We start from the raw sequence: 18,659 nt of genomic DNA, 5'->3' as shown, positions 1-18,659 counted from the left end.
GCATGCTAACGCACTAACATTTTATCCATAGTTGTAAATTCGAAAACAACAAAATAACAATGTTTTAGCAATGTAGTTGACCAAAAATACGTTTGGGAAACAACATTAATATTCATATTACTGTATAGACTCAAGTAACCCCAGCTTTGTTTTGTTCTGGCCAATTGCGTTTACATTCCAAATTGTGGAGAAGTGAAGGGTGGGGTCGGGTCGACAGCGATATGGTGAGAGGGGCGGAGTCGCTGGTGTTAGGCTTTTTACTCATTGTTCTGAGTATCATCCTACCGCAGTTGAGGTGAGGCAGAGAGGACAAAGTATATCGTTGGAAAAGTCTGTTTGTGGACCTGCGTAGACTTGGAATATTCGAAACAATTTCGTGTATTTTGACAGGTAAGAAAGATATGTATTTATTGTCACATTCCCGTGTATTGACAGTCTTCGGAGAGAGTAAATTCGTGTCAAGTGAGTAGAGTGGGATAGAATAGTCAGTTTCTCCATTCCTGTGTTGCGCTTGTCTCTAGACTGGAAACACGAATCTCCAGCGGTCCCTAAATGTTCTTCCCGGTAGCCTGTCTCTGACATTCTGTCTCCGTCAATTTTTGTATTTGTCTCTGAACCTGATGGCAGAATAGCGTAATGTTCCTTTCCTATTGTCAAGTGTCTAGTCACCACCCAAACGTCGTTAAAGTCGGACATTTAGTTATCGTGGGTGTATTCATTACGCTGATACCGTTGCAAAACGTTTCCTCTGTTACAAAACGTTATGTAACAGAAACCGTTTACTCCTTCTTGCTCTTAAAACAGGCAGATGTTTTTAGTTTGTCGCTACAAGGTTTTGTCAAACGCTGTTCCTGCCTAATAGATGTGCCCCCCAATTTTTTTTTGACAAACTATTATTGATCAACTTCTTGACATCATGCACATTTCAATAGAATAGAGCTTATTAAAGATCAGTGATACTAACGAGCATTGTGCGATTTCCTTTATCCTTCAATAGAATAGAGGTGAAAGTCACTCGTGGTGTGACAGTACACAGCAGAGAGTGAGAGAGTGAGAGATGATCGAAGTTTGTCTAACCCTCATCCATTGTCAAATCCACTGCCCCCCTAGTCGGGGCCAAGCTATGTCCTGCAGAAGGCTATACAGCATTTCATTTTTTTATTTAACTAGGCAAGTCAGTTAAGAACAAATGACGGCCAAACCCGGACAACGCTGGCCCAATTGTGCACCGCCCTATGGGACTCCCAATCACGGCTGGGTGTGATACGGCCTGGATTTGAACCAGGGACTGTATTGACACCTCTTGCACTTAGACCGCTGCGCCACTCTGAAGCCCCTAGTATGTAATCTCGATTCAAGGGGTCTGCTGGGGGCTTTGACAACCTCAGTGAGTTGGGGGTGGGGCATGACATGATGAGTGCCTGCATGGTTCATACATACATACATCATGGGTTAGGATGAATAATACTGGTCAACAATGAGGCATTGATACCAAAATGTCCTTAGTATGGCATATGGTTATATGCCATTCGTTACAGTAGTTTTACTACCCCCTCTATGCCACTGCAATAGCAGAGCACAGATCCTCTCATTTTATTTCACAAGTAAATCCACTTTCAACATGCAACCGAAATAACATTATCTCGTTTGCTCATCTTACGCGGTTTAGTCTTTTCAACTACTCCCAAGACCAACTTTTAATAATTGTCCAAGTCAAATTTGACATGGCACAGCCTGGCATTAGGGCTGGACAGATGTCTGTCAAAATGGAGAGCTCTCTCCTCTCACACCAGTCATGATCATGCCATTCCAATGACCAGAAACAACCAAGTTTTTCTGGCATTCAACAGCGTACTGAATCTGGACCAGTGAGCCCAGCTGATGTTTTGAATTGATGTCAGGTTGAATTGAGTTGCGTCCTTTCACACATTCTCTACGCCAGTGCATTCTCCTGGTCCGCCCTGGCCAGACCTGCCATGCTGCTGGTGCTGTGCCATGAGGTGCGGTCTGGCTCGCCTGGGGCTGTTGTCTGCCTCTGGGGGGTGGGGGTTAGGCTGAGATTCTCAGCTGCAGCTGGGGTCATACTGGCGCTAATCCTCCCCCTTATTTAATTCCTTGATATTGTCCAGCAAGGAGATTACCGACGATTCAACAAACTCCGTATATCTCCTCATCTTTCTTTTCCTTCCTTTCTTTTTTTTCATCATGCTGTCTTGTTACGTGTGTCTCTAACTTGGTTCCACGTTTGCCACTTCTCAAATGTGACCCTTCCCTACCTAATTCTCCTCCCTCTTCTTGACTTCAGTCTCTCTCCTCGCCCCATGCCCTCCCTCCCCGGTGGTGCCTGAGCAGAACAGAGAGCTCCGTTACACCACAGAACCTAATCAGACCATGCGTGGGACCAGGCCTCAGTGCCAATGTGTGTATCTAGGTTGAGCGTGTTTGCGTGCATGTGTAGGCGACATACGGGGATGGAAGATAGGGATTTTTTTCTGGTCAGCCATGATATGGACTCGTCTTCTATCTGGGGTTAAAGAGGAGGTGGGACGATAGCGGCCTAATCTCCTAAGGGTTAAATCAACCGGACAGGGGCTTAAGATATCTTCTCAGACAATGCTGTTATCAACCCAAAGCAGATTTACTCTGACTTCTACCCTCCCCTTTGCCACCATTTTTTTAGATTATTGGCATAGAACAAAGACAAAAATCACTATCTTTTGATATGTTATCCCTAGACTAAGGCGACTTCCATATTGGACGGCTGTTGCAAATGTCAAGGACATTACACAAGGGCGGAGCAGAAGATATGAAGTAGTAAAGCCTATCGACGCAAAACAGCAGGTGGGTCTAACGCCTGAGCCTTTAACTTGGAGAATGCTATGATTTAAGCAAGCCATAGAGGCCCAAAGCGTCTTGGAACCCAGTCATCAATGGAGTGGCAGAGGTGGCACAATATGAAAGAATCCATCCAAGCTGGCATCGCCCAGGCGACCAACACAGCTGTGCTCCCATTACCATTATGAATATGAGTTATTCACTCAATACATTTTTTTTCTGGGGAGGCCTAACAACCGTTTTCCCCCATCACTTGGTGCTCTGGAAGTCTGGTACTACTCTGCCAACTGTATTCTTTTCAAGTCGGCTCCTATCAGACAGCTCTTCATAACCACCAGGCCACATCTGCTGACAGCATGCTGGAAATAGCTGCATCCATTACTGTCTGTTTCTTTTATGAATATATTACCTTTGATAATTTTTTCATTACTGACATAGTTTCACAAGAAGGGAGGGACTGGAGTGGACTGGATTCCTGAATCCATGGGTGACTTAAATACAGGTTTTACAGTTGGGCTGGTTCGTTTAGCCTACACTGAGCAGTGCTTCTCAGTAAGTTGACTTGGATGACTACTCCTAGTCATTGCTGTGGTGTCCCTCTTCACCCTGCTCTCATCTCCCACTTCCTACTCATCCGTTTAATTGCACTCCAATGAGCGGGAGAGAAGGGAGGGGTGCGGGTGTGGTGGAAAAGCAACGCTAACGACTGGGAATTCTTCACCGTCGAGACGCTGTATCAGAGAAGAGAATCATCAGCCTCATCTAGAAGAGTGACTATAATTCACACACAGATATGAAGTGTCTGTTACGATGATAGATGCGCAATGATGTGTGGCGTGTAGGTGACCTTTTATGGAAGCAACGCCTCACAATAACCTCACCACACCAAGGAAAGAAAGAAAACGGTCTTTGTTAGTCTTCCGTCCGCGCTTCAGTCCCCTGTCGTCTTTTGTACTGGTCACGGTTTACATGGAGAACATTTTTCAAAGTGGAAGCCTAAACACTGCAGGTAAATGCAACTACTCCATCTTCCCCTCAAAATATGTCTGCTACAGGCTTAGTCAGACTAACTTCTTCTGGGGGGGTGTGTGGTATTCTTTAGCGTCCCCTCAAATTGAAACCTCCCTGCTCTCCCTAGCCTCCCTTCCGCCTCTGATCTTTCTGAAATATTCATCATCTGTCGCATCGCCTCAGTGCTCACCAGTACAGCCATGCATATATCCAGTATCCACGCTGCAGCAGGCGAAGCCTCCCCACTAACCCTAAAGGAGGGCTTTAGATGGAACCAAGTGAACCTCGCTGTCCAGACGATGACGGACATCCATTCTAGTTGCTCTGTACAAAACTCTTGTATAGTCCCCTCAAGCACTGAGAAACTGAGTTCACTTTAAAATACTTATTTCCATTCACTCCCATTGACGTCCTCCCATTCACCCTAGATATTGTGACACAAGCCTCCTTGTCCATTCTACCTCCATACAGAGTAATTGTGGACAGCAGCCCAGCATGTTACATCAGAGTTCATGCAGAATCGTCATTCCTTGCAGTGACAACACAGCCTCCCGTTACTCTCTAACAAGGGAATTCAACTCTTACCCTACACGAGCCGGAGCCTGCTGGGTTTCTGTTCTACCTGATAATTAATTGCACACACCTGGTGTCCCGGGTCTAAATCAGTCCTTGATTAGAGGGGAACAATGGAGGAGGGGGAAAAAAGTAGTGGAACTGGCTTCGGGTCCAGAGTTGAGTTTGAGGGCTCTATAACAATGGAGACGGGGAAACAAGGCAAGCTCTTCAGATGCCACAATGGCGGCTCGGCCTTCTTCCATAGACCACACAGCCTTCCATAAACCCTCACACTGTCATTGTTGCATCAGAGAAGCCACGCAGACACGAAGGCCTAGTTCTACTGCTACACACTTTCCTCCTCCCCTGCTTCCCTTCTCTGTGTAATCTGATCCAACTCTGCACTTCCACACCTCGGAGACAACACTGACCTCCTATAATGCATAGTGCGAGGAGCGTACAGGGAGTAAACACGAATTACCCAAATAGCTCATCCCAGTCTGCGCCAACTGTATGCCCTCTGGTCTGGTGTAATACACTTTCGACAGATCGAAGCCTAATTAGAATGATTATTTAATCACTTACTGGTTAGACATTATTGTGTTACACTGTCTAATAGGACCTACATTGACTTGGTGAATGACTTGCAAGTCATCGTTTATTTTTATTTGTCAGTTGACTGCTAGCTGTTTTCCGGGCAAAGTCAATTAACACAATAACATTAGCTTTAGCATTAGCATTAGAAAGGCATTGCATTTCTCCTGATGAATCCCTGCTAAGGACACCATGTAGCTGCTGTAATGTAAAACCATGCTGTTACAGTCTTGGAACTGGCCACTGTTTTCTAATGCTGTCACTGTATTTAGCTCGGGTGGTAATGAAGCATTTCATCAAGTCCAGTAAGCCAAACTCTAAAACTCAGACTAGGCCTAATCCTCAATTTTAAAGTCCGAGAGGCTTCATGCTTTGACTCTTGAAAGCATATTATAAACAGACGTAAAATGTATTTGACACGCAGGTTCTCTTTAGACATGGATTTTCATAGAGTCCGATATCGTCCCCTCTTTCAAGTTGGAGAATGTGTGCTAGCGCTGTTTCACATGCAATCCTGCCAGCAGGGCCCTGCGTTGTGTACTTAAGCCTTTCAATGTGCCTGACTGTAGTGGGGGTTTGGTATGCTAGTGGAGCCAAGAGGAGTTCCATCGACTGGCTGCTGTCAGTGGACTGATAAATGGACTGTAAGAAAGTAGCTGGAACAGCTCGTAGGGCAGGAGCCTATGAGTTGATTTAAAAAAGAAAAAAAAAAAAAAAAGTATTTCACCTTTTATTTTACCAGGTAGGCCAGTTGAGAACAAGTTCTCATTTACAACTGCGACCTGGCCAACATAAAGCAAAGCAGTGCGACAAAAACAACACAGTTACACTTAAACAAACGTACAGTCAATGACATAATAGGAAAAATGTACAGTGTGTGCAAATGTAGAAGATGTAGAATAAATAGGCCATAGAGTGCTATTTACAGATTGGCTGTGTACAGGTACAGTGATCGGTACGCTGCTCTGACAGCTGATGCTTAAAGTTAGAGGGGGAGATATAAGACTCCAGCTTCAGTGATTTTTAGATTTTTCTTTTTTGCAATTCGTTCCAGTCATTGGCAGCAGAGAACTGGAAGGAAAGGCGGCCAAAGGAGGTGTTGGCTCTGGGTATGACCAGTGAAATATACCTGCTGGAGCGTGTGCTACGGGTGGGTGTGGCTATGGTAACCAGTGAGCTGAGATAAGGCGGGGCTTTACCTAGCAAAGACTTATAGATGACCTGGATCCAGTGGGTTTGGCGATGAATATTTAGCGAGGGCCAGCCAACAAGAGCATACAGTTTGCAGTGGTGGGTAGTATATGGGGCTTTGGTGACAAAACAGATGGCACTGTGATAGCCTACATCCAGTTTGCTGAGTAGAGTGTTGGAGGATATTTTGTAAATGACATCCCAAAGTCAAGGATCGGTAGGATTGTTAGTTTTACGAGGGTATTTTTGGCAGCATGAGTGAAGAAGGCTTTGTTGTGAAATAGGAAGCCAATTCTAGATTTAATTTTGGATTGGAGATGCTTAATGTGAGTCTGGAAGGAGAGTTTACAGTCTAACCTGACACCTAGAATATGTGGACAACTACAAATACCTGGACAACTACAAATACCTAAGTCAGAACCGTCCAGAGTAGTGATGCTAGTCGGGCGGGCGGGTGCGGGCAGCAATCGGTTGTAGAGCACGCATTTAGTTTTACTTGCATTTAAAAGCAGTTGGAGGCCACGGAAGGAGTGTTGTAAGGCATTGAAGCTTGTTTGGAGGTTTGTTAAGTGTCCAAAGAAAGGCCAGATGTATACATCATGGTGTCATCTGCGTAGAGGTGGATCAGAGAATCACCAGCAGCAAGAGCGACATCATGGATATATACAGACAAAAGAGTCGGCCCGAGAATTGAACCCTGTGGCACCCCCATAGACTGCCAGAGGTCCGGACAACAGGCTCTCCGATTTGACACACTGAACTCTATCTGAGAAGTAGTTAGTGAACCATGCGAGGCGGTCATTTGAGAAACCAAGGCTATTGAGTCTGCCAATAAGAATGGTGTGATTGACAGAGTCAAGCCTTGGTCAGGTCGATGAAGACAGCTGCAAAGTACTGTCTTTTATCAATGGCGGTTATGATATCGTTTAGGACCGTGAGCGTGGCTGAGGTGCACCCATGACCAGCTCGGAAACCATTTTGCATAGTGGCGAAGGTACGGTGCGATTCGAAATGTTCGGTGATCTGATTGTTAATTTGGCTTTCAAAGATTTTAGAAAGGCAGGGCAGGATGGATATAGGTCTATAACAGTTTGGGTTTAAAGGGGGAGACACTCTGAAGAGGGGGATGACTGCGGCAGCTTTCCAATATTTGGGGATCTCAGACGAAACGAAAGAGAGGTTGAACAGGCTAGTAATAGGGGTTGCAACAATTTCGGCAGATCATTTTAGAGAGGGTCCATTGTCTAGCCCAGCTGATTTGTAGGGATACAGATTTTGGGCAAGTTGCTGCAGGGGGTGCAGAGCTGTTGGTAGGGGTAGCCAGGTGGAAAGCGTGGCCAGCTGTAGGAAAATGCTTTTTGAAATGATCGATTATCGTAGATGAGTGAACCCTCTGGACAGGACACTAGTCTATCGCAGGGCCTTACCTCCAATCTATCTCCTTAGTGCTGAGTGCAAAGCAGAGACTCATCAGGTCCCATTTTAGCAGTCTTTGCTAACACTCGGCCGGGAATTGAACTCACAACCTGGACTCTAACCTCAAGTCAAATTTGATTTGTCACAGGCGCCGAATACAGCAGGTGTTGACCTTACCGTGAAATTCTTCCTTACAAGCCCCGTAACTCCATTTTCTTAACTGCATTGTTGGTTAAGAAAATATTTACTAAATAAACTAAAGTAAAAAATAACAATGAGACTGACTTGATAAAATAACTACTGAGGCTGTATACAGGGGGTACCGGTACCAAGTAATGTGCGGAGGTAAGGGTTAGTCGAGGTCATTTGTACATGTAGGTAGGGGTAAAGTGACTGTGTAGATAATAAACAGCAAGTAGCAGCAGTGTAAGAACAAAAAGGGGGAGGGTGGTGTCAATGCAAATAGTTTGGATGGCCATTTGATTGTTCAGCAGTCTTATGGCTTGGCGGTAGAAGCTGTTAAGGAGCCTTTTGGACCTAGACTTGGTGCTCTTGTACCGTTTGCCGTGCTGTAGCAGAGAGAACAGTCTATGACATGGGTGACTGGAGTCTTTGACAATTTTTTGGGGCCTTCCTCTGACACTGCCTTGTATATGGGTCCTGGATGGCAGGAAGCTTGGCCCCAGTGATATACTGGGCCATACGCACTACCCTCTGTAGCGCCTTACGGTCGGATGCCAAACAGCTGCTATAGCAGGCACTGATGCAACCGGACAGGGTGCTCTCAAGGGTGCAGCTGTGTATTTGAGGATGTATTTGAGGATGTGGGGACCCATGCCAAATCTTTTCAGTCTCCTGAGAGGGAAACGGTGTTGTGGTGTCCTCATCACGACTGTCTTAGTGTGTTTGGACCATGATAGTTTGTTGGCGATGTGGACACGATGGAACTTGATCAATGTGAATGGGGGTGTGTTCGGCTCTCCTTTTTCTGTAGTCCATGATCATCTCCTTTGTCTTGCTCAAGTTGAGGGAGAGGTTGTCTTGCTCAAGTTGAGGGAGAGGTTGTCTTGCTCAAGTTGAGGGAGAGGTTGTCTTGCTCAAGTTGAGGGAGAGGTTGTCTTGCTCAAGTTGAGGGAGAGGTTGTCTTGCTCAAGTTGAGGGAGAGGTTGTCTTGCTCAAGTTGAGGGAGAGGTTGTCTTGCTCAAGTTGAGGGAGAGGTTGTCTTGCTCAAGTTGAGGGAGAGGTTGTCTTGCTCAAGTTGAGGGAGAGGTTGTCTTGCTCAAGTTGAGGGAGAGGTTGTCTTGCTCTAGGTTGAGGGCCACTGAAGTTGGTTTAAATGGAGTGTAGCCTATGCTCAAGTGGGGAGCATTCACCTTCTCAGTGAACATTCACAGATAGTTTCCTACACCTTTCTTCAATTTTGACTGGTAACTGTAACTAAATATTGGCCCAACCTAGTTTTTGATGTGGTTGTATCTACATGGGAAACAATTATCTCTGTGTAGCTAATGTTGTTGAGTCTCTCCCTCTGACTGGGAAAACAATCTAGACCCCCGGTGCTGCTGAGTCATAGCCTGGTCTGACCGTGGAATAACCACCACTTCCTGTAGCCCACACTGTCGATCGATTAGCATCACGCTCCACACCACTGCACATCCTCCCGTATAGATTTTTACACTCCACAGTTGGCCAATTAACCCCTATTTCTTCCAGTAGTCCCACAGTGGACAAAGTGAAGGGTGAGTGGGAGAGTGTGAATAAGAGGGGGAGGTGGTGGTGAGAGGGTCCTGAGGGGGTTTAAGCTTTCTCTCAGCAGGCTAGCTGGACCAAAACCACCTACCAGACACACACAGGGGGCACACAGCTGTGTGTGTGAACTGTGTCTAGGGACCACTTACTGACCATGGCCTCTTAGCAGCGGGGCTGCAAATCCATTTTGAGAATTGGCAGGGATGGGTTTTTGGGGAGTCGGGGTTATATTTTCCCCCCGGTCTTTTACAAATGTTCCATCCCGAGAACAAATCACTTTTGTCCTGGGTAACCCAGTATTTCTCAGCAACTCCAAGCAGCTATGACTCCGCAGGACCAAGCTCGTCTCTGTCCTGGCATCCCAATGGCAGAACCGGCCACCCCCTGAAGCTAGGACAGCAGAGTCCCTGCCCATCTTTTCTGAAAGCACCTGAAACCCAAACGCTTTTAAGGGGATTTTAAATAATCGCCATCCTCACCCCCTTTCTAACTCTGACTTTGCTGATAGCTACTTTATTGAGGGAAGGTGTACTCACTGTGCCTGTTGTTCCACCTAGCCATCATAAGATGAATGCACTAACTGTAAGGCGCTCTATATAAGAGTGTCTGCTAAATAACGTGTATTTCCTACCAAAACCGGAAGTGTCATATAAATATGGTAGGGTTTGATTAGAGTTGTGATCAGCACAAAAAGTCAAGCCTGATACTACCTGAGCCCTACATTAAAGACATTTTATTAAATTAATTTATTAACACACGCCCCCAAAAAAGCCCAAATGATTGTGCCGTTATCCAATTGGCTACTGCACATGACGCACGACAGAAAAAGATCCAAGTCCTTAGTTGTATGCTCTCTTCGGTAAATACATTTTAAACAAGCTCCAGTAATCTTTTTAACGGTGGGCTGTATTATCGTGTTGCATGGACTGGAATTACGCACTTTGTTCAAACCATGACGCTGGGAGAGAACACGTGATGCTGGTGTAGGACATGCAGCCTGCAAAGTTACATTTGTTAGTTAGATTTTAATTTTGAAATATAATATGGCCTATTTTACATTTTGTATAATTAGTATGCTGACTCATTAGTCTACCTTTCATAATATTTCCCCTAATGTTGTACGGCGTGAGTAATGCGTATTACCCCTCGTTGCTTCATTTCTTCCTTGCTCTCATCTGTTAAATAAAATGTTTCGTTGGCCTTCATTGTAATGACATGCGAGAATATGATGCAGACGGATTTCGCTTCTCTTCACCGAGATTGAATGGTTATGGGTCTGAATGAGTAACTGCTATAGTCTATTGCCATTGCATTTAACATTCAGCAAACAAGAGCAAGCTTGCATCCCTCTCAGTCCACAAGTATAATACATTCTAGTCTAGCTTTTCCCGGGACTCCACACGAGTTAGAGAGGCCAGCGGAGGGCCGGTGAGTATTGCGCGAGAGTGAAGACCTGCATTGATGAGATGCGCTGTCTGTCACCGGGCTGAGTGTTGATTGATCATGCAGAAAAGTCTGTAGAGAAGACCGATTTTAGACATGACATTATAAATGAACAGTTCCGTTTCACATCATGCTGTTCTCAGAAATGATTTACAAGGTTTCTCAGTTATTTATCCCGGGAAACAGGAGTAGGTTTGGACGGAAAATCTCTTAATCTCGCTAACCCAGTTCCCCTAGTGTGTATGTTGATGTGTGTGTATGTTGATGTGTGTGCATTGGTGGGGGGAGGCAGGTCCGCCTTGTACACAGATAGTGAACGCAGCTTTACAGATGTGTAGTAATGGGACTTAATCTGCTTGATCTGTACCACCCCCACCCACCTCTGTCACAACTGTCTTCTGTCTCTTGATCCCTCTGTCTCTTATGGCTGTCTGTGGAACAAGTCTACCTCTGGCTTAGCAGCACACGTGGCCAGGATCAAGAAAACAAACCTCTGTCTACGAGACCAGAAATAAGTTCTGCACGTTGCATTGCTGCTCTCAGATGTAGATTTGTGATCGGCTTTAGAGACCCACAATGTTTAGACTGTGAAGGTCTATGATGCCTCTAGCCACACCTCCACCACTGTTTGTTTCCCCGTCAGGCTTTTGAAACGGATTGAAGCCTTTCCATCTCCTTAGATCTGGGTTCTTCCACTCTGTCACTTATCCTCTTCATTCCTTTTGGGGTGTAGCTTAGGCTAGCCTGGTTCAGTCAACCTTATCCCGGTGAACCAGGTCCGCTGGATCTCTTTTAGTGTGTCAAGGCTCACGCTAATAGCCATGTTTGAGTCAAGTCGGTGTATAAATGGATAGGACTGTAAAGAGTCGTGGCTGTAAATGAGAATGTGTTCTCAGTCAACTTACCTGTAAAAAAATAATGGTCAAATAAATAAGAGGTTCCAATTTTAAATGTAGCAATGCTACGGTTTATACTCTCCAGCGAGTGGGTGTGTTTTGCCAGATAGGAGCCGAAGACACACACACTGCACAGTGCCACAACTTGCCAGGGTTATGAGGACACTCCCCAGTCTGACATGCCTGTGAGTGGAGGCTGGAGATGATGAGCAGTATTCACACCATCTGTGGAACCTAGTTAATCATCCACCGACACAGCGTCTGTGTGAGCCCGTTTAGTCCGGAAGGGATGGTTTGGATGTATGACAATAGTTAAGAGACTTGTTTGTCAGAGGAGGTGATGGTGTTTGTTTGCCGTACAGGATGAGATGGTTAGAGAGAGAGGGTGAAACAGCGTTTTCAGGACTTTCTGGTTGATGTTCGCAGCGGGAAAGTGTGTCGAACGAGGCTGAATGTATGGGGCTAGTGTGGAATGTCACACCAGGATTCGAGCGATTGGCGCCAAACCGCATTCATTTCTCGTTCACTCTCGTCCGCTGGGGGCACTCTGACAGTCAGACATTCCTGCCCCCCATTGTGTTGTGCGTCCTGGAAGGCCTGACCAGCAGTCCAGAATGCTGTAGGGTAAAGCTATAGGGCAGGGGTGTCAAACTCATTTCGCATCGTGGGCCACATACGGCCTAGGGAGATGTCAAGTGGGCCGGACCATTAAAATTATACCATACTCTGCTATAAATAACCAAAATATCATGTCTTTCCTTTGTTTTGGTGTAAAGAAGCACAAGAACATTAGGAAAATATTGAAATTTAATGAACTATCCTTTTACAAAACATTTCATGAAACACCTCATATTTCCTTAGACAAATGTGCAATTTACTTTTATCATTCACAAATATGCATTGCAACTGATCCCACTGATTGTACAAAGGCACAAAACTTTAATTGTACAAGGCCTGTACAAGTGCATCAACACCAGGTGTCATGTCCTGACTAGCTGTCACTTTCAGAATGTCATTTAAGTGCTTGTTTGTGAGCCTTGAACGCATTTTTGTTTTATTGATATTCATCACTGAGAAAATTTGTTCACAAAGGTAGGTTGTCCCAAACATGCACAAAATTTTAGCAGCCAGGGCTGTTAATTTGGGGTACCCTGGTAGTAGATACTGATAAAATCTGTCCAGACCTACAGAGGCAAATTTGCCCTTCAAATCTGCATCACACTGCAAATCAATTATCTCTAGCTGAATTTCGACCGGCAGATCAGAAGCTTTAACTGTGAAAGGTGAGCGAAAAACTGAAAATTCTGTCTCAAGTTCACCAAATACCTGAAAACGTTTCTCAAACTCCCGCAGTAGTCCTGCAATTTTGTCTTTGTACCGTTTCATGTCCGCATCAGGTCTGGTCACACACACATCTCTCAGACAGGGGAAATGAGCAGGGTTGCCATTTGCCAGTTGCATCTCCCACAAAGTCAGCTTCAACTTAAATGCATGTATGTTGTCAGAAAACTGTGTGACAACTTTTTTGCGGCCTTGCAACATTTTGTTCAGATTGTTCAAGTGTTCAGTAATATCAACCAAGAATGCAAGGTCCCGTAGCCATTCCTGAGATTGTAATTCCAACAGCGGTTTTCCTTTTTTCTCCATGAACTGTCCGATTTCCTCTCGTAGATCAAAGAAATGCCTCAGCACAGCCTTTCGGCTTAACCATCTCACTTCAGTGTGGTATGGCAGGCTGTGGGTAATGTTGCTGTCGCTGAGAAGTTTGTCAAACTGACGATGGTTCAGACCTCTGGACCGGATGAAATTTACAGTGCGAACAACCACCTCCATGACGTGGTCCATTTTCAGCGACTTGCAACACAATGCCTCCTGGTGCAAAATACAGTGAAATGTCCAGAAACGATCTCCTCCATTAAGGGCTTGTACTTTGTCTTTGAACTTTGTCGCGACACCTGCTTTCTTTCCGACCATGGATGGCGCGCCGTCTGTAGCCAGGCTGACAGCGCGGGACCAGTCCACTCCAACTCTGTCCAATGCAGCAACGACAGAGCCGAAAATGTCCTCGGCTGTTGTGGTGTCCATCATTGGCACCAACTCAAGAAACTCTTCAGTAACAGTCAATGTCTCATCAACTCCTCGAATAAATATGGCCAGTTGGGCCACGTCTGTGATGTCAGTGCTCTCGTCAATTGCCACGGAAAATGCAATAAATGACTTGACTCTGTTTCAATTGACTGTCTAAATCTGCCGATAGTTCCGAAATCCTCTCTGCTATAGTATTCCTCGTCAGGCTAATATTGGCAAAAGCTTGTCGCTTCTCGGGACATACAAGTTCAGCCGCCTTCATCATGCATCGTTTAACAAAGTCATCGTCGGAATACGGCTTCGATGCTAATGCTATTTCGCTAGCAATTAGGTAGCTGGCTTTTACCGCTGCTTCACTGACTTCTCGGCTCTGGATGAAAGTTGACTGCTGTTTCCTCAGACCCGCCAGCAATTCGTTAATCTTATCTCTTCTCAGTTGTCCTTGCAAGCCGTCATATTTTTCGCTGTGATGAGTCTCGTAGTGGCGTCGACTATTATATTCCTTCAATACCGAAACTTGTTGCAAACACACCAAGCACGAAGGTTTTCCGTGCATCTCTGTAAATAAATAGGACGTGGTCCATTTTTCTTTGAAAATTCTACACTCCTTATCTACTTTTCTCCGTTTGGATAACGACATTTTGGCTAATGAGGGTGTAGCGGAGAGGTAGAGACCAAGGTATTAACAACGTCGTAACAAGCAGCAGATGGCGCATTGATACCGTCTGCTGTTTTCAGTCTGTCTCAGTGATGCGGCTTGTCTTCTACTCTGATGGAAAGAGTGCGCCCCTTAGCGGATAATCCATGAATTGCAGCGAATTAAAAATATTAATTCCATGTCTTTTATGCATTTTTTCCACTTTCAAATTATCCTGCGGGCCTGATCGAACCTCCTTGGGGGCCGGTTCCGGCCCGCGGGCCGTATGTTTGACACCCCTGCTATAGGGTAAAGCTTCCCCATAGGTATATCTAGGATCAGATTCCCCTCCCCCAATCCTAACCTTAACCATTAGTGGGGGAAATGCAAAACTGACACAAGATCAGAATCCTCAACTATCCCAGTAGCTCAGGAAGAACAATAGTGGGGTTCAAATCAAAGTTTATTTGTCACGTGCGCCGAATACAACAGGTGTAACTGCTTACTTACAGGCTCTAACCAATAGTGCAGAAAAGGTATTAGGTGAACAATAGGTAGTTAAAGAAATAAAACAACAGGAAAAAGACAGGCTATATACAGTAGCGAGGCTATAAAAGTAGCGAGGCTACATACAGACACCGGTTAGTCAGGCTGATTGAGGTAGTATGTATGTAGATATGGTTAAAGTGACTACGCATATATGATGAACCGAGAGTAGCAGTAGCGTAAAGAGGGGGTGGTGGGTGGCGGGACACAATGCAGATAGCCCGGTTAGCCAATGTACAGGAGCACTGGTTGGTCGAGCCAATTGAGGTAGTATGTAGATGAATGTATAGTTAAAGTTACTATGCATATATGATAAACAGAGATTAGCAGCAGCGTAAAAGAGGGGTTGGGGGGGGGCGCACAATGCAAGTAGTCTGGGTAGCCATTTGATTACCTGTTCAGGAGTCTTATGGCTTGGGGTTAAAAACTGTTGAGAAGCCTTTTTGTCCTAGACTTGGCACTCAGGTACCGCTTGCCATGCGGTAGTAGAGAGAACAGTCTATGGCTAGGGTCTTTGACAATTTTTAGGGCCTTCCTCTGACACCGCCTGGTGTAGAGGTCCTGGATGGCAGGCAGCTTAGCCCCAGTGACGTACTGGGCCGTACGCACTACCCTCTGTAGTGCCTTGCGGTCGGAGGCCAAGCAATTGCCGTACCAGGCAGTGATGCAACCAGTCAGGATTAGAGGTCGACCGATTTATGATTTTTCAACATCGATACCGATTATTGGAGGACCATTTAAAAAATATATCTATTTAATTAACCTGACCTCTAGTCAGGATGCTCTCGATGTTGCAGCTGTAGAACCTTTTTGAGGTTCTCCGGACCATGCCAAATCTTATTAGTTTCTTGAGGGGGAATAGGCTATGTCGTGCCCTCTTCATGACTGTCTTGGTGTGTTTGGACCATTCTAGTTTGTTGGTGATGTGGACACCAAGGAACTTGAAGCTCTCAACCTGCTCCACTACAGCACCGTCGATTAGAATGGGGGCATGCTCGTTCCTCTTTTTCTTGTAGTCCACAATCATCTCCTTAGTCTTGGTTACGTTGCGGGATAGGTTGTTGTTCTGCCACCACCCGGCCAGGTTTCTGACCTCCTCCCTATAGGCTGTCTCGTCGTTGGTGATCAGGCCTACCACTGTTGTGTTGTCTGCAAACTTAATGATGGTGTTTGAGTCGTGCCTGGCCATGCAGTCGTGGGTGAACAGGGAGTACAGGAGGGGACTGAGCACGCACCCCTGGGGGGCTCCAGTGTTGAGGATCAGCGTGGCAGATGTGTTGCTACCTACCCTCACCACCTGGGGGCGGCCCGTCAGGAAGTCCAGGATCCACTTGCAGAGGGAGGTGTTTAGTCCCAGGATCCTTAGTTTAGTGATGAGCTTTGAGGGTACTATGGTGTTGAACGCTGAGCTGTAGTCAATGAATAGCATTCTCACATTGGTGTTCCTTTTGTCCAGGTGGGAAAGGGCAGTGTGGAGTGCAATAGAGATTGCATCATCTGTGGATCTGTTTGGGCGGTATGCAAATTGGAGTGGGTCTAGGGTTTCTGGGATAATGGTGTTGATGTGAGCCATTACCAGCCTTTCAAAGCACTTCATGGCTACGGACGTGAGTGCTACGGGTCTGTAGTCATTTAGGCAGATTGCCTTTGTGTTCTTGGGCACAGGGACTATGGTGGTCTGCTTGAAACATGTTGGAATTACAGACTCAATCCGGGACATGTTGAAAATGTCAGTGAAGACACCTGCCAGTTGGGCAGGGCCAAGGGTGGGCAGGGCCAAGGGTGGGCAGGGCCAAGGGTGGGCAGGGCCAAGGGTGGGCAGGGCCAGGGGTGGGCAGGGCCAGGGCAGGGGGTGGGCAGGGCTTTGGAAAAGAAAAGTATAGCTCCTTGTACAGTGGTGAATAATAATGGATCAAGGTACAGTAGGAGGGAGTGAGTCCATCAGTCATTAACCGAACCACACTACTTAGAATGCAGGGCCGAGGAGCAAAGTCCACTCCGATGTACCCACCATGCAATCCAACAGCAGTTCCTGGTCACTCCCCACGATGTAACAGTGTTCATTGGCAGGTATGCACAGTGTCGTTCTGTCAGCAGACGACATATTGCAATACTACTACCACTTTTAACTTGTGGTCAATACAGCTCAAGGAATCTGTACTTTTAATTCCCAGTTGATTCCTAATGGGGGATTTGGTGAAGGAGCCACAAGTTCTAGGTCTGTTGCTGTTTTACCAGCACCCAGAGCACTGTAGAAACACACTCAACATCCCTCCCTCTCTCTCTCTCTCTCTCTCTCTCTCTCTCTCTCTCTCTCTCTCTCATCTGTTCTTCTCTGCTATCATATCGTTTATATCGTTTATCACTATAGCCAGCTACAGTCTGGTACGGTCAGGGGCAAGGCTGCCGAGGCTGTTTGCACAGTGTTACAAAAAGGGTTAGGGTTAGGGTTATAAGATTGATTGGACAACCAGGAAGAGTTGATAGACTAGATAGTCAACAGTATAGTGTGTGTGTGAGTGAGTGAAGTCTTTGTTACTAAGGCGATGTGGGGTGTGTCGCAACAATTAAATCGGGAACTCGTTGTCAGAAACCCACTGCCTTGCTCAGGAAAACAGACGGCATGAACACTTTCACAGATTCACAAACATTAAAATATATATATAAGATATATATAAATAAAAATAAGCTTGTGGAACCAGGATAGACCGCATACCTAGTATTTTGGAATTTTGCCATGATATTATTTATCAATGTCATCTAATTCATTATTACCTAATGGTATTTGGCACAGTTGAAAAGACAAGACACTCCCAAGCTTGGGAAAAGGAGAAATGTGTGCTACACCTCTATTTAAACACAGAGCGACATGGGGAGTAGGAGAGGTGGGAGACATGATCTGTGTCCATGATGAGTAAGCTCGTATCTGTAACGTGTAGCTGCAAGCTCAGACAGAAATGCCTCTTGGCCAACGCCCCGTTCACTGTGAACCCCCATAGGTCAGGTAGCTTCCTGACAGGGCTGTGACTCGACTGTTCTCAATGGAGCTCAGATGGGCACACGTACCTCCTTAAGGGCTTAGAGTGAGACCGATGCATACTACACACACACGGACACTCCCATGGCAACATGGTGACTTGCCTGTGACTCACCAGTCTGTTGTTCCAAATGCTAGTGAGATAAGTATGCATGAGGGCTCTCTGGGTGGAGGGTCTAGAATAACACACACACACACACCAATCTAATTTCTCTCTGAACCCTGGGGAAAACGCAGGAAGGTCATTAGTGAGAAATACACAATTATAAGGGCATCTCCACTACACTCTTAGTCTCTGTGGAAAACACATGACAACTCTCCCGTTCTAGAGATTGAAACATAAGAACACATCAAACACACACATCCCCCATTCTGAGCCCCGGGGCTAACACAGGAGGGTGTGCTACTATCACTCACATCAGTAACAGGCTCACGGCTTGACAGACCCACAGAGCAACTCCAGACTCATTTCAGACAAGGATTGTTATGCGTGCTGGTACAGTAGTGCTACTATCTCGCGTGTACAAAAATACTTCGGAGCGGCATAAAATACCAATGTGTTAAAATGTGATTTTCCAGAGGGATGACAATTTCGATTTCTAAAACGGAGTCCTATATGAGATGAAACGAATATGCTTTTGCGTAGTAACGCTCATGGATA

General features: G+C 45.8%; 1 protein-coding gene across 3 annotated transcripts in view; it reads left to right on the top strand.

The window, feature by feature from the left end:
• Positions 1–255: 255 nt before the first annotated feature.
• Positions 256–18,659, top strand: part of LOC129839330 (junction plakoglobin-like) — a 30,957-nt gene continuing 12,553 nt past the window's right edge. For 2 of the 3 annotated variants that reach the window (XM_055906668.1, XM_055906667.1), the window contains exon 1: positions 256–390. The gene's annotated coding sequence lies outside the window, so the exon portion shown is untranslated. Of the gene's footprint in view, positions 391–2,773; positions 2,842–18,659 lie in introns of those variants that run through there. The other variant, XM_055906669.1, reaches the window with a different exon arrangement.

This window comes from Salvelinus fontinalis, chromosome 40, assembly GCF_029448725.1.
Source record: "Salvelinus fontinalis isolate EN_2023a chromosome 40, ASM2944872v1, whole genome shotgun sequence".
Lineage (NCBI taxonomy): Eukaryota > Metazoa > Chordata > Actinopteri > Salmoniformes > Salmonidae > Salvelinus > Salvelinus fontinalis.
The sequence above is the reverse complement of the archived record's forward strand: the minus strand, read 5'-3'. Positions and strand labels throughout refer to the sequence as shown.